Source organism: Equus asinus, chromosome 21 (assembly GCF_041296235.1).
Source record: "Equus asinus isolate D_3611 breed Donkey chromosome 21, EquAss-T2T_v2, whole genome shotgun sequence".
Taxonomy (NCBI): Eukaryota; Metazoa; Chordata; class Mammalia; order Perissodactyla; family Equidae; genus Equus; species Equus asinus.
The window spans coordinates 15664124-15679342 of record NC_091810.1 but is presented as its reverse complement, the minus strand read 5'-3'; the positions used below and the strand labels follow the sequence as shown (position 1 = coordinate 15679342).

The 15219-nt window shown below is 36.5% G+C and overlaps 1 protein-coding gene and 1 non-coding gene across 5 annotated transcripts in view; one reads left to right on the top strand and one right to left on the bottom strand.

Moving 5' to 3' along the window:
- Positions 1–15219, bottom strand: part of TMCC1 (transmembrane and coiled-coil domain family 1) — a 252278-nt gene that overhangs the window by 147358 nt on the left and 89701 nt on the right. The gene's annotated exons all lie outside the window — the stretch shown is intronic.
- LOC123279731 (U6 spliceosomal RNA) lies at positions 12324–12430 on the top strand. The gene has a single exon (XR_006517994.1). It is a non-coding gene; the product is annotated as a U6 spliceosomal RNA (small nuclear RNA).

Below are 15219 nucleotides of genomic sequence, written 5' to 3'. Positions count from 1 at the left end.
ATATTGGTTCCCCTACAGTGAACCCAGCATATATGGGTTAAAACTAAAGGCACATAGGCTTTAACAATTTGTGACTTCTATTTGGTTCCATAGCTTAGGGAGTCAGAGGTTAAAGAAACAAATATTTACATACAAGCGTAACTAAAGAACCAGGGAACTGGCAATGTGTGCCTCTAGTTTTAACCCATATATGCTGAGTTCACTCTAAGGAAACCAGTATCAGGGCTGGTATTAAATAAGAGCCAGTAACATATTTATGTCATTCTTTCCTCCTACTAGAATGTTTCCAAGAATACAACAGAACGAATTCCTACATGGGACAAAAGGGTCTGTTAACTAAACCTGTTAATGTCCTTTAACTCTGTTACATTGAATTATATAAAATTACCATTTTTTTAGGCCAACACCACTCAAATATTGGCAATTTCATATGGTTCAAAGTAATATTTAAGTATACGACCTAATAAAAATAATCAAGGTTTACCTTAAACTGAATCCAGATTTCTTTCACTCAAATCAAAATTTGGAAGATTAAGCTTTAATATCTAAAGTCAAATTTTTAAAACATTATTCTGTCTAGGACACTCTAGACCAATGAAAAAAGAATGAAGTTCACGTTTAGCTATTCGCTAAAGAGAATTTGAGACAGAAGATAACTACGAAAGTAACTTTGCTATAGAAATGCTATTCTTTTAAAGGCTTTAGGAAGAAACAAATGAATTCTAGTCTTTGTCTTTTCTACTTCACAACAGTGGCTCTCTGTATTTCAACAGGCTTTGTGTGTACTGAAAAATAAGACTAACTTGGATTATAATCAGTAGAAACAAAATTTTCTGTTATTTCCGCTTCAGGGGCAAAGAACACTTCAGAGGGCAAGTTTAAATCAAAGTCCCCCAAATTTCTACTCTAATGAAAGCTTCCTTAGAAGGGAATTCATAGATTAAACATGAAGGATTGAACATATTTATCTTGGCTTTCTACTAAAATTTAAGTATAAAAGGCATACACCCACAAAGGCAAACAGAACTGCAGAGGAGACAGTAGTAGATAACAGATGTCAATAAAACTTTGGAAGGTGAAAAACAGATGGTCCAGTAATAAATGACTTAGCTTTCAGTTTTTCTCCAGTCAGGTAAGTATTCAGTTCATGCCAAAACTCTAGAAAAGTGAGGAGTTAGAAATATCAGGGGTTACTCTAAAAATAAGGCATAGGGCTGGGCCTGAAAACAGAAGAACTAGTTAAAAGTATTTATAATGAGCAGTTAGGTCAGCAGATTATTCTCCTAATACAAAGTAAGGTGATCAGTCCAGAGGTTGACTTTCTAGTCAGACTGAAACTAAGGGACTAGAAAAATCCTAAAGAATAGGTCAGTCTCTAGAGAGACTACAGACCCAGCTGAGGGGCTGGGGTCAGGGACTATTCAGAGGACAGAAGGATTAAACTGATAAATGAGAATTTCAGCCTTCTTCCTTCTAGTCTTCCAGAACAAAGACAGCCAAGCTTATCACCACCACCACCATCCACCCACCCCCAAAGGCAAGAGTTTGAACAATTCATCTGGAAAAACTGACTAAAGAAAAGACCTACAGATACTGACAACTGGAGGCGCCTGCAATAAAATAGGTCTCTGTTCAGTCACTCTGTAGTAAAAACCACCAATACAAGCCTTCACAAAGGAGAGCTTTCCACAGAATTTTAATTCCTCTCTCAAATATGAAGAGAAAGCTATGGATTATCAGACACTTGAGAAAAGCCTCTAACAAAACTGAGACTAAAGAAAACACACAGGAAAAAAGAAACTCCAAAGAGAAAGAGACAATATCGGAAGCAAAAGAAAATATCCTCAGAGACAAAGAAAACAAAATCTATAAAATAAGAACAAGATGTTATAAAAAAGTATTCACAGAAAAGGAAAAAGCCCTTAGAAAATTAAAAATATCATAGAAATAATTTTGTGCGTGTGTGAGAGGAAGATTTGCCTTGAGCTAACATCTGTGCCAATCTTCCTCCACTTTGTATGTGGGATGCCTCCACAGCATGGCTGATAAGTGGAGTAGGTCTGCACCTGGGATCTGAACCTGCGAACCCAGGCCACAGAAGCAGAGCACACAGAACTTTTACCACTCAGCTATAGGGCATAGAAGGATTGGAAAGTAAGTTTTAAGGAAATTTCTCAGAAATTAGAATAAAAGACAGAGACAGAAAATAAGGAAAAAAACTAAACTAAAGGCAACGTCAGAAGATCCAATCTCTGACTAGCAAAAAGAGAACAGAACTTAAAGTGGGGGAGAAAACTTTTCTAAAAAATGCAAATGAACTACAGCTATATGCAATAACATGGATTAATCTTAGAAAAATATTTTTGCATAAAAGGCAAGTCATAGAAGACTACATAAGCTATAATACCATTTTGCCCCCCAAAAGTACAACTAAACAATAGTTTGTTTAGTGTCACATACATATGTAATTAACTACTTTTTAAAAAGTAAAGTGAATGAAAGACAACATTTGGACAGTGGGAGAATCATGTATAACTATTCTTAAGTTGTGTGGTAGGTTCCCAGGTCATTTGTTTATTATTGTGGCATAGCTCACTTGTTTATTTTTATATGAATAAAATATTACACAATAAAAAATTTAAAACAAAATCAGCTTTTCTCTAAGATAAATGCTTGGCAGGTTATGAGGAGGTGTGGGGAAAACAAAGTTTGAGGTTTTGCTAGAATAAATATATTGTAAGGTAGTTTTCTAAAACTAATGTTTCCAGATCTAGCCTTTGAGTTTTCCAGATTGAAAGGACTCACAAGCATCCAGCCCAAGAAATGCCAACAAGACTCACACCAAGGCCTATCAGTGTAAAACTTCAGGACAACAGAGCTAAAGATAAGACTTTAAAATTCTAGAGGAAAACAAACAGATGAAACCCAGAGGACAGAGAATCAGAATCGCATCAGATTTTCCAATAGCAATACTAGCAGCTAGAAGATACAGACACAACACTTTACAAAATTCTATGGGACAATTATTTACAACCTAAAATTCCACACCCAGTCAATGAAGTAGTAAAGTGAATGAAGTATTACACTAAAATAAAGCAATCTTGAAATGGGCATAATTTATAAAAAATTATCTCCCATGCATCCTTTTTCGTAAGGCTCCTGGAGAATGTGCTTTATAGAAAGAAAAGAATAAAGCAATAAAGAAGACAACATTTCATCAAGATTTCATCAAAGAAACAAGGGATCTCTTGTTTATTAACAGATGGAGACTCAGGACGAAAGGTGTGTAATAGTCTCAGAGAGTAATCAATTCAGACTGCAGAAGTGAGGGCTCCAGGAGGTATATCACCAAGAAAAAGATGAAACTGAGAAGAGTGCATGATTTTGAAAGTTGAGAGAAGATTTATAGTTTTGTTCCTTCCTTATTAAGTTGAGAACTTTCACCTTTTCACTTTAAGGAAGCACTTTACAGCTTCTCTTTGATGTACTGAATTGCCAGCAACACTACTCTTGCATTTTGGGGCCATTATCAAGTAAAATCAGGGTTACTTGAACACAAGCACCTCAGTACTGTGACACTCGATCTAATAACCAAAATGGCTACTAAGTGACTAACAGGAGGATATGGAATACAGTGTGGATCCACTGGACAAAGGGATGATTCATGTCCTGTGTGGGATGGAGCAGGACAGCGAGAGATTTCATCACACTACTCAGAATGACACGCAACCTAAAATTTATAAATTGTTTATTTCTCGAATTTTCCATTTAATATTTTGGATGGCAGCTGACTACAGGTAACTATAACTGCAGAAAGGGAAACCACAGATAAGTTGGGGGACTATCACACTCATTAAAGTGAGTCTAAATATGACCAAGTGCGACTCATTCAAATAAGGAAACTGATTTTATTTTATTCAATTGATTTTATTTAGTAAAATGCTAGAGCCACAAATCCTCATAATGATGAAAACAAGATGTAAAAGTCAAGCTTGTCTTGATTTCTGTAGTAATCCATAAATCTCTGCACCCTACTGCAACTACGAGCAAAAAACAAGGGATACAAATAATAACCTAGTACGTAGACCTAAGGAAGATAATTTATACTGTGGCCTAAATTCTCCTGATCTATAATCGGATCATAAAACTTCTATTCCCATTCTCACAAAGCCAAACTTTTGACAATAGAAAATAGCCTGAATTCCATCTTTATGCAGAGAAACTCAGAAAAAGGACTATCTCATCTACGAGATGTGTGATACAAACCACCTGGTGACCACTAAACAAATAACAAGAATAAAGACACAAATTACAAATAAGAAGAAAGCCAATACAGAAATTTACCTACCTGAATTAGGAATCCAAAAATCATGGGACGAGAAACAAAGGAAATGCAAAAGAACCAGAAAACAAGTGATAAAATGGCAGCAGCAGGTCCCCACGTTTCAATAATCACTCTAAATGTAAATGGATTGAACTCTCCAATCAAAAGACACAGAGTGGCAGGATGGATCAAAGAACAAGATTCAACAATATGCTGCCTCCAGGAAACACACCTCAGGCCCCAAGACAAACACAGACTCAGAGTGAAGGGATGGAAGACAATACTCCAAGCTAATAATGAACAAAAGAAAGCAGGTGTTGCCATACTTATATCAGACAAAGTAGATTTCACAGCAAAACAGATAAAGAAAGACAAAGAGGGGCAGTATATAATGTTAAAAGGGACACTCCACCAAGATGACATAACACTTATAAATATATATGTACCCAACACAGGAGCACCAAAATTTGTAAAGAAACTATTAACAAAACTAAAAGGAGACATCAACAACAAGACAATAACAGCAGGGGACCTCAACACCCCATTAACACCAACGGACAGATCATCCAGACAGAAAATCAACAAGGAAATTATAGAATTAAATGAAAAATTTGACCAGATGGACTTAATAGATATATATAGGACACTTCATCCAAAAATAGCAGGTTGCACATTCTTCTCAAGCGCGCGTGGAACATTCTCAAGGATAGGCCATATCTTGGGAAACAAAGCAAGCATCAATAAATTCAAGAGGGTTGAAATAATATCAAGCATCTTTTCGTATCATAATGCTATGAAACTAGAAATCAACTACAAGAATAAAGCTGGGAAAGTGGCAACAATGTGGAGACTAAACAACATGCTACTCAACCAACAATGGATTATTGAAGAAATTAAAGAAGAAATCAAATATTATCTGGAGACAAATGAAAATGAAAACACGCCATACCAACTTATTTGGGACGCAACAAAGGCAGTCCTAAGAGGGAAATTCACTGCAATACAGGCTCACCTCAATAAGCAAGAAAAATCTTACACAAACAACCTCAAACGACACCTAACAGAATTAGAAAAAGAAGAACAAACAAAGCCCAAAGTCAGTAGAAGGACGGAAATAATAAAAATTAGAGCAGAAATAAACGATATTGAAACAAAAAAGACAGCAGAAAAGATCAATGAAACAAAGAGTTGGTTCTTTGAAAAAATTAACAAAATTGATAAACCCTAGCCAGACTCACTAAGAAAAAAAGAAGTCTCAAATAAATAAAATTAGAAATTAGAGAGGAGAAATCACAACAGATACCAACAGAATACAAAGGATCATAAGAGAATACTATGAAAAACATTATGCCAACAAATTGAACAACCTAGAAGAAATGGATAAATTCGTAGACTCTTACAACCTCCCAAAACTGAATCAGGAAGAAATAGAGAATCTGAATAGACCAATCACAAGTAAAGAAATAGAAACAGTAATCAAAAACCTCCCCAAAAATAAGAGTCCAGGACCAGACGGCTTCTCTGGAGAATTCTACCAAACATTCAAAGAAGATTTAATACCCATCCTTCTCAAACTATTCCAGAAAATTGAGGAAGATGGAGCACTCCCTAACACATTCTATGAAGCCAACATCACCCTGATCCCCAAACCTGACAAGGACAACACAAAGAAGGAAAACTACAGGCCAATATCACTGATAAACATAAATGCAAAAATCTTCCACCAAATTTTGGCAAACTGAATATAGCAATACATCAAAAAGATTATACACCATGATCAAGTGGGATTTATACCAGGGACACAGGGATGGTTCAACATCCACAAGTCAACCAACGTGATTCACTACATTAACAAAATGAGAGACAAAAACCACATGATCATCTCAATAGATGCAGAGAAAGCATTCGACAAGATCCAACATCCATTTATGATCAAAACCCTCAATAAAATAGGTATAGAAGGAAAGTACCTCAACATAATAAAGGCCATATATGACAAACCCACAGCCAACATACTCACCGGACAAAAACTGAGCGCCATCCCTCTGAGAACAGGAACAAGACAAGGGTGCCCACTATCACCACTCTTATTCAACATAGTACTGGAGGTGTTGCCCAGAGCAATTCGGCAGGAAAAAGAAATAAAAGGAACCCAAATAGGCAAGGAAGAAGTAAAACTCTTGCTGTTTGCAAACGACATGATCTTATATATAGAACACCCCAAGGAATCCAGAGGAAAACTATTAGAAACAATCAACAGCTACAGCAAAGTTGCAGGGTATAAAATCAACATACATAAATCAGTAGCATTTCTATACACTAACAATGAACTAACAGAAAAAGATCTCAAGAACTCAATCCCATTCGCGATCGCAACAAAAAGAATAAAATACCTTGGGATAAATTTAACCAAGGAAGCGAAAAACCTATAAAACGAAAACTACAACACTTTCTTGAAAGAAATTGATGACGACATAAAGAGATGGAAAGACATTCCATGCACATGGATTGGAAGAATAAACATAGCTAAAATGTCCATACTACCTAAAGCAATCTACAGATTCAATGCTATCCCAATCAGAATCCAATGACATTCTTTACAGAAATAGAACAAAGAATCCTAAAATTCATATGGGGCAACAGAAGACCCTGAATTGCTAAAGCAATCCTGAGACAGAAGAACAAAGCTGGAGGCATCACTATCCCTGACTTCAAAGCATACTACAAAGCTGCAGTAATCAAAACAGCATGGTACTGGTACAAAAACTCATGCACAGATCAATGGAACAGAATTGAAAGCCCAGAAATAAAACCACACATCTATGGACAGCTAATGTTTGACAAAGGAGCTGAGGGCATACAATGGAGGAAAGAAAGTCTCTTCAACAAATGGTGCTGGGAAAACTGGAAAGCCACATGTAAAAGAATGAAAATTGACCATTCTTTTTCACCATTCACAAAAATAAACTCAAAATGGATCAAAGACCTAAAGATTAGGCCTGAAACAATAAGTCTTCTAGAAGAGAATATAGGCAGTACACTCTTTGACATCAGTTTCAAAAGAATCTTTTCGGACACCATAACCCTCAGACAAGGGAAACAATAGAAAGAATAAACAAATGGGACTTCATCAGACTAAAGAGGTTCTTCAAGGCAAGGCAAAACAGGAGTGAAACAAAAAAAAAGCCCACTAATTGGGAAAAAATATTTACAAGCTATTTATCTGACAAAGGGTTAATCTCCGTAATATATAAAGAACTCACACAGCTCAACAACAAAAAATCAAACAACCCGATCAAAAAATGGGCAGGGCACATGAACAGACATTTCTCCAAAGAAGATATATGGATGGCCAATAGACACATGAAAAGATGCTCATCATCACTAATCATCAGGGAAATGCAAATCAAAACTACACTAAGATATCACCTTACACCTGTTAGAATGGCAAAAATATCCAAAACCAAGAGTGACAAATGTTGGAGAGGCTGTGGAGAATAAGGAACCCTCACACACTGTTGCTGGGAATGCAAAGTGGTGCAGCCACTACAGAAAACAGTATGGAGATTTCTCAAAAAGTTAAAAATAGAAATACCTTATGACCCAGCCATCCCACTACTGGGTATCTATCCTAAGAACCTGAAATCAGCAATTCCAGAACTCCCATGCACCCCTATGTTCATAGCAGCATTATTCACAATAGCCAAGACATGGAACCAACATAAGTGCCCAGCAACTGATGATTGGATAAAGAAGATATGGTATATATATACAATGGAATACTACTCAGCCATAAAAAAGGACACAGTCATCCCATTCACAACAACATGGATAGACCTCGAGGGTATTATGTTGAGTGAAATAAGCCAGACAGAGAAAGACGAACTCTGTATGACTTCACTCATAGGTGGTAGTTAACATACAGACAAAGAGAACTGATCAGTGGTTACCAGAGGAAAGAGAAGGGTGGGAGGAGGGCACTAAGGGTGAAGTGGTGTACCTACAACATGACTAATAATAATGTACAACTGTAATTTCACAAGGTTGTTAACTATCATAATCTTAATAATAAAAAAAAACCTCAAGTTTTATTGATTGTATTAGTTCACGCTTTTAGATTCATCAGTGCAGAAAGGCTTCTGCCTCTGTGTTAACAACGAGAGAGAACTGTTCAATTACACAGAACAGGAGGGACCACCACCACCACCACCACAAAAGAGAAACTTAAGCAGGTACTCTGCAGCACTGCAGTTACATTCACAATACTCAAATCAAGATACATATGGTGAAGAAGCTGTAAGTTTATTGCTGACATCGTTGCTAGCTGGATTTCACAAAACAACCATCCCCTCACTGAAGAGAAAAAAGAAAAAGGAAGGGGTTTGGGGAAGGCTAAGGTTTTTGTTTTTAAGGTGATACAATTTTAAAAGCTTAAAAAAGGTGAAGCTATTTAATTTCTACTGCAGAATAGATTCTTTTTTTTTTTGAGGAAGATCAGCCCTGAGCTAAGATCTGTCACCTAACCTCCTCTTTTTGCTGAGGAAGACTGGCCGTGAGCTAACATCCGTGCCCATCTTCCTCCACTTTATATGTGGGACACCTACCACAGCATGGCTTGTCAAGCAGTGCCATGTCTCCACCCAGGATCCAAACCGGCGAACCCTGGGCCGCCAATGCAGAACGCGCGAACTTAACCGCTGAGCCACCTGGCCGGCCCCAGAATAGATTATTCTTAATGAAATGGTACTTATATATGTTACAGGGAATTTAACAAATTGAAAACATTTACTAAGTCATCTGTGACACTATATACTTTAAAATAATTGCTCACCCATTCTAAACTTGCTTTCATGTTCTCTTTCTCTTTCTCTCTCTCTCTCTGGTTGTAATGAAGAAGAGTAAGTAATAAAGTCTCTTCCTTACTACTTATATATTCACTCTCCTACACAGTCAGCCCATAGACTTGAAAGGGGCCTTGAAATTTTTTCCTATGTGGAGATGGCTTGGGAATCAGAACCATCAAATTTCTAAAGAAGACAGCAGGAGAAGTTCTGAGCAGAAGGTTCAGATGTAGAAGTTAAACAATTTCCTAGTGTACTTCTGAGCCAGGTCTTCATTCACAGCCTAACTTTCCTGCAGTGTTTTAAATTTAAGTGTTCAACCTGTGAATTCCTATCTACAGTCACAGAATCTTAGAAGGAATATCAGAGGTTGTTTAATCCACTCTTGACTGGAGTCATAGGTATTTCCTAGAACATGCATGATGTGTGGTTCTCCAGCCTTTGCTGATCACTCCAAGGCAGCCTACCTTAAAGCTGGACAGTTTCATTGCAAAATTTGTTCATATACCGTGCTAGTGTCACATTCCTAAGGCAAGTATAAATGACTTTCATATTATCCAAAAGTTCTGTAGAGGGAAATTATTCTTTTAATCTTGGTCTAAATACAGGATACATGCACCCCAGTGTGTATGCAAGACAATCTAATGAGTTGTGAGAAGAAAACATTACAACTTCCATTGATATTTTTTATTTTGATTTTTTGTTATATGATGTTCATAATATATAGGAACAATTACCTGTGTATAATTTATAACTAAACATAAAAATATTAGAGACATGCTAAAAGGTGTGGGTAAGCAAAATAATTTGGAGGCCACTACTCTAGATAGATAATGCCCTTTCCTTATTTTTTTTTAAATATTAGGTCATGTGGGCCCACCTATATGATTATGGATCCTTGATAGATATTAAGTATTCATAATCAGTGTACCATCAATCATGTATAAATATTTAGCATCAGAACTTAATGGAACCCAAATAATCTTTCAAAATATCAAAATAATAAAGAGATTTCTCGGCAAAAGAGTAAAGAGCTACTGGCAGAGAACTGGATCATTCAACTCTCCATCAAGTTTATACCATACATGTGGCAAATGCGTGCACACACATACGTACATACACATACACCCAGAAGGAGATAAAGACGTATGAGGACATCTTTCATAATCCCACCAACCTAAATCTAAAAAACGCAATCTAATTTGCCTGAATTTATCTATATTTAAAGGCCTAAGCTGGATTCCTCAGAATATTAACATTGGAAGTGATCCCAAGAAGATATCAAGACATTTTGATTAACATTTAAAATGATAACTGTTATGCTTGAAATTAGCCTTTCAAGTATATTACTCTTTAGAGCATACTATCAAAATGCTTTATTATAGTCAGATACAGGAAATACTTTACGTTTTTAAAGAAAATGCTCATGTTACAATATTCTAAAAACAAGGCAAGGGAATGAAGAATGAGTCTTTGAAAAGCTGCCATATCTAGGATCTTGAAAAAGGCAAGCACATTTAAATCAAGTTGTCAAGGCACACTGTTAGCTTTCTGTTATTTAAAACCAAAAGAACCTACTGACCAAAGTAAAAATCCTGAGTTATGTACTAACTATAAGAGTCCCTGCAAAGTTCAGAGTTTAGGCCAACATTTGTTAAGAATTAGTTCTATAACATGGTTGGTAACTACAAATAAGACTTTGGGATTATATTAGGATTAACGAAGAAAACTGTTTAAAATACACCACAGGCATTAAGAACCACCAGTACAGTGCAGAAGAATCAGCAATTTCATTAAAGAATACTTCAGTAGTACCAGAAGGTATCAGGAGAGGGCCTCCAGAAATCATGGTACTAAAGCTTTCTCATAACATCTTTCCCAAGTAAACCAGGGAATGAATTAATCCCCTGGTACTGATTGCTAAAAACAAGGTTTAAGTTCAAATCTGTCAACATGTGATTAAGACTCTAGCTCAGAAATCAAATCTGGGAATTTTTCTCAAACTAAAAACATTCACCCCTAACCAGGAAAGCAATATTCAAATGTCAAATAACGTTTTCCAGATTACAACTTTGCACCAAAGGATCAAATTCTTTTAACAGCTTCAACAAAAGTGCCAGCTCTTTAGAATATTATTTTAAAAAATCTATGTGAAGTCTAAGAAGATCGTGAAATCACAAATACGATGGAGAAGCAACATTTGCTATCTTACTGTCCAAAAAGGAAATAAATTGCCAACAAGAATTTCTTTGTCTTAGGCCCCTACAGACTCAGACCATTCCACATCATCAAATCTATTTCCTAATAGATACTTTATTACAATTCCAGAGGCTTCTTTTACCTCAGTAGGCTGAAATTTCTATTATTTTGAGGTGGGATTGAATTTTTTAAAAAGACAAAACTTTTTTGGATATCAGAAATCACCAAAATAGACATTAAAGAAAACAACGTTTTGCAAAAAAAAAAAAAAAAATTGAGCACTGATTAAAAAGCAAAAGTACCTGAGGATCTAAGTATAGTAAATGACTAGATTCTTAAACATGCCACAAAACTCTTTCTTCTTAATTATTCTGAAGAACATGGCTATACATTAAATAGGACTGTAAATAAAATAAGGACAATTAGGTCCTGAAGCATGTGGTGTTGGAGGTAGGAAATACTAAGTGATATTCTGCTTCATCTTTAACACCATATTAAAGGAGGTAGAATCTGAAAACATCTCACTCTTAAAAGCAATTATTTTAGAAACGAGATAAGTTCTCTAGAAAAGTCTTCTTTTCCAACATTCTCAAAATTACTAAGCATCTATAATTTTAAAGTACTGTCTATAAAAATTTCAATTGCTCTGAATTAAACTCTACGACTCTTGACCAAATGACAATGTAAAGATAATACGAAAACTAAGTCAGATTGCTAAAAGGAAAAACAATTGCAAAATGGAGTTGTGTATATTAAAAGAAGCATATAGTACCTTAGAATTATGAAAGTTATAGCTCAGCTCTAGTCACTGCTGTAACCATTATTTGGGAATTTTCTTCTGTTTGGAGACCATGAATTATGGTCTGAAATGACGAGGAATACTGAAGAACTGGAACAATCAAGAGTTGATGGGCCAGTATGACTAAGTATTCAAAATTATGATGTGAAAGAACACCCCAGGGCTCGCTTCGGCAGCACATATACTAAAACTGGAACGATACAGAGAAGATTAGCATGGCCCCAGAACAAGGATGACATTCAAATTCGTGAAGCATTCCATATTTTTCATGGACTTCTGGGTCTTTAGTGAATCATTAAAACCACAAATTTAAACCTGTTACTGCCAAGAATCTACTTGATTTGAAGTCTCCTATGGAGCCCTGGGAGCCTCCAAATTCATTTAGTGTTCCAAGAAATCACAGAATCTCATAGCTAGAAAGTATTTAAGCAGTTCTTTACATCAGCTTTCTCTTTGAGCTATCTACTCCACACCTTATTGATTGGTACAAGAATATTCTTGGAAAGACCCAGAATATCAACGAGTAGTGGTCAAAAGCATGACTTTTGGAGCTGGAAAAACTTGGTTCTGACATCCAGTAAACTTTTTACTGTGTGTGAAATTGACAAGTCACTTCAACTTCGATCTTCTGTATCCTCACTTATAAAACAGAGATAGTAAAACTTCACAGTACAGTGTTTGTAGTGAGGATCCACTACTGCATTCGAGCACTTAAAATGCTTGTATCAAGAAATATTTGCTGAATAAAAAAGAACATCCCAAGGACTAGGGATTATTAACTCAGAGAAGGGACTACAGAGAGACACACATTGAGAAAGTAATTTATGCCTGCACAGGCATTACATATTCTGACTGGCCCTAACTGGAGAAATACTTGTTGTTAGTGCCTTGAGTAGATTCTGACTCCTGGTGACCCTGTGTACAGAAGAGCTAAATGGAACCCTGCCCAGTCTTTTTGCACCATCCTCTCAACCTTCCCACACTGTATCAGACAATGCTCCGCTGCTTTTTATAGGGTTTTCACAGCCAATTATTTCTGAAGTAGGTAGCCAGGTCCTTCTTCCGAGTCTGTCTTAGTCTGGAAGCTCTGCTGAAACCTGTCCACCATGGGTGACCCTGCTGGTATTTGAAATACCAGTGGCACAGCTTTCAGTATCACAGCAACACGCAGCCACCTCAGTACGACAACCAACAGATGGGTGGTGTGGTTCCCTGACCAAGAAACGAACGAACCCGGGCCACAGCTGTGAGAGCACTGAATCTTAACCACTAGACCACGAGGGCTGGTTGGAGAAATGCAGGGAAGCAGATTTGAGCTTAATATGTTAAATTTGTCTAACAGACATCCACAAGTAGAATGGGTTTCTTTGGGAGATCCTAAGAGGCCGATAACCACTTAGGGAGAATGTTACAGAGCTGAATAAAATGATTATGGAAATCCCTCCCAATCTAAGATGTTGTGTTAATGAAAGGCTCAAAAAGAGACATGGAACTTTCTTAGGACAACGCTCCAGCACTCTTGTCTTACCCCTCCAGACAGCTATAGCAAATTGACAGGGGGAAAAAACGAAAAACACAGAATTAAAAATAATCATTGCTACTAACTGCCAGATTATCTGCCATCAGATTACCTGGAAACAAAATAAATCAGCCAATTATCTCTCATTTCCTACTTTAAAGCACTGTTTGGAGGTTAGTAAGACTGCAGTGACTTCTAGCAATTTCATTGTGGCCTTTTGACAGCAGATATGGAAAGTAATGGGGAACATCTTTCTTTTACCTAAATTTCTACTTTATTCATTCCTACTAAAAGAGTTAATTATCGAGCTTCAAATCTTGCTTTAATTTAATCTTAAGACCAATTGTGTAATTTTTTTTCTCAGGTGTTTTAGGAAAATTAGTCTACTTAGATGATCTCCCAGCTCGGCACGTTACCAACTTTTTGGCAGTCTGGATCCTTCTAAGACCTTCTACACTCTCCTCCTTTATGTTATACTCCTCACATTAAGTATATGATAAAAACTTAACAATACTGAGCCATCTGTGTTGTGGCAGAATGAGCAAAAACTCAGACTCAGCGATGTACCAGCTCTCTGGTCTTAAGCAAATTTAAAATTTTACCTAAGTCCTAATTACCTCATTTGTAAAAAAGGAGATCAAATCTACCTCAAAAAGCTGACATGCAACTTAGATTACATAATATATATGAAAAAGGTCTTGCACACATTACTCAACAAGCTGAGTATGATACCATATAATAATAATGAAACAAATTCACTTCCATAAAACATTCTTTTCTTTTTTTCCTGCTTTATCTCCCCAAACCCCCCCTGTACACAGTTGTATATCTTAGTTGCAGATCCTTCTAGTTGTGGGATGTGGGACGCTGCCTCAACGTGGCCTGACGAGTGGTGACATGTCCGCGCCCAGGATCCGAACCCTGGGCCGCCACAGCGGAGCGCGCCAACTTAACCACTCGGCCACAGAGCCGGCCCCCCATAACACATTCTTGCAAAGATTACTACCAACAACATGAAAAAGATTCTCAATTACTGAATGAATCATTAAAATTCAGTATTCTCAGGGCAGGTTTCTTGGTGTCTTAAGGCAACACCAAAGACAACAGAGGGATAGTTCTCACCTTCATTCCCCTTTCTTAACTATAATTCTGCAACATTATGTTGTGGTTAATGTGAGACTTTAATTATGAGCTCTCTTTTCCACCCCATCCTCTCAATGCAGAAAAAGTTTCACAATCTGTTTAACTGGCTATATCACTAAATAGAAGAGGTCTTATTTTAGATACTGTAAATAATTATTTTTTCTTATTATTTTGTTTAGATATCTGAGAATCCAGAATGTCATTGCTTTTATTTTAATGATGAACAGTATTAAAATAACTCTAGGTAATCATTACAGTACTTTATTTCCATTGCTACTCATCTGAAAAAGATGATAAGAGTTATTTAAAAGTAATAAGAAACTAAACAGGGGTAGTGACGAAATTAGCTTTTGTCACCACTCTTAGATTTCTGCCCTCATTCAAACAAGATGAT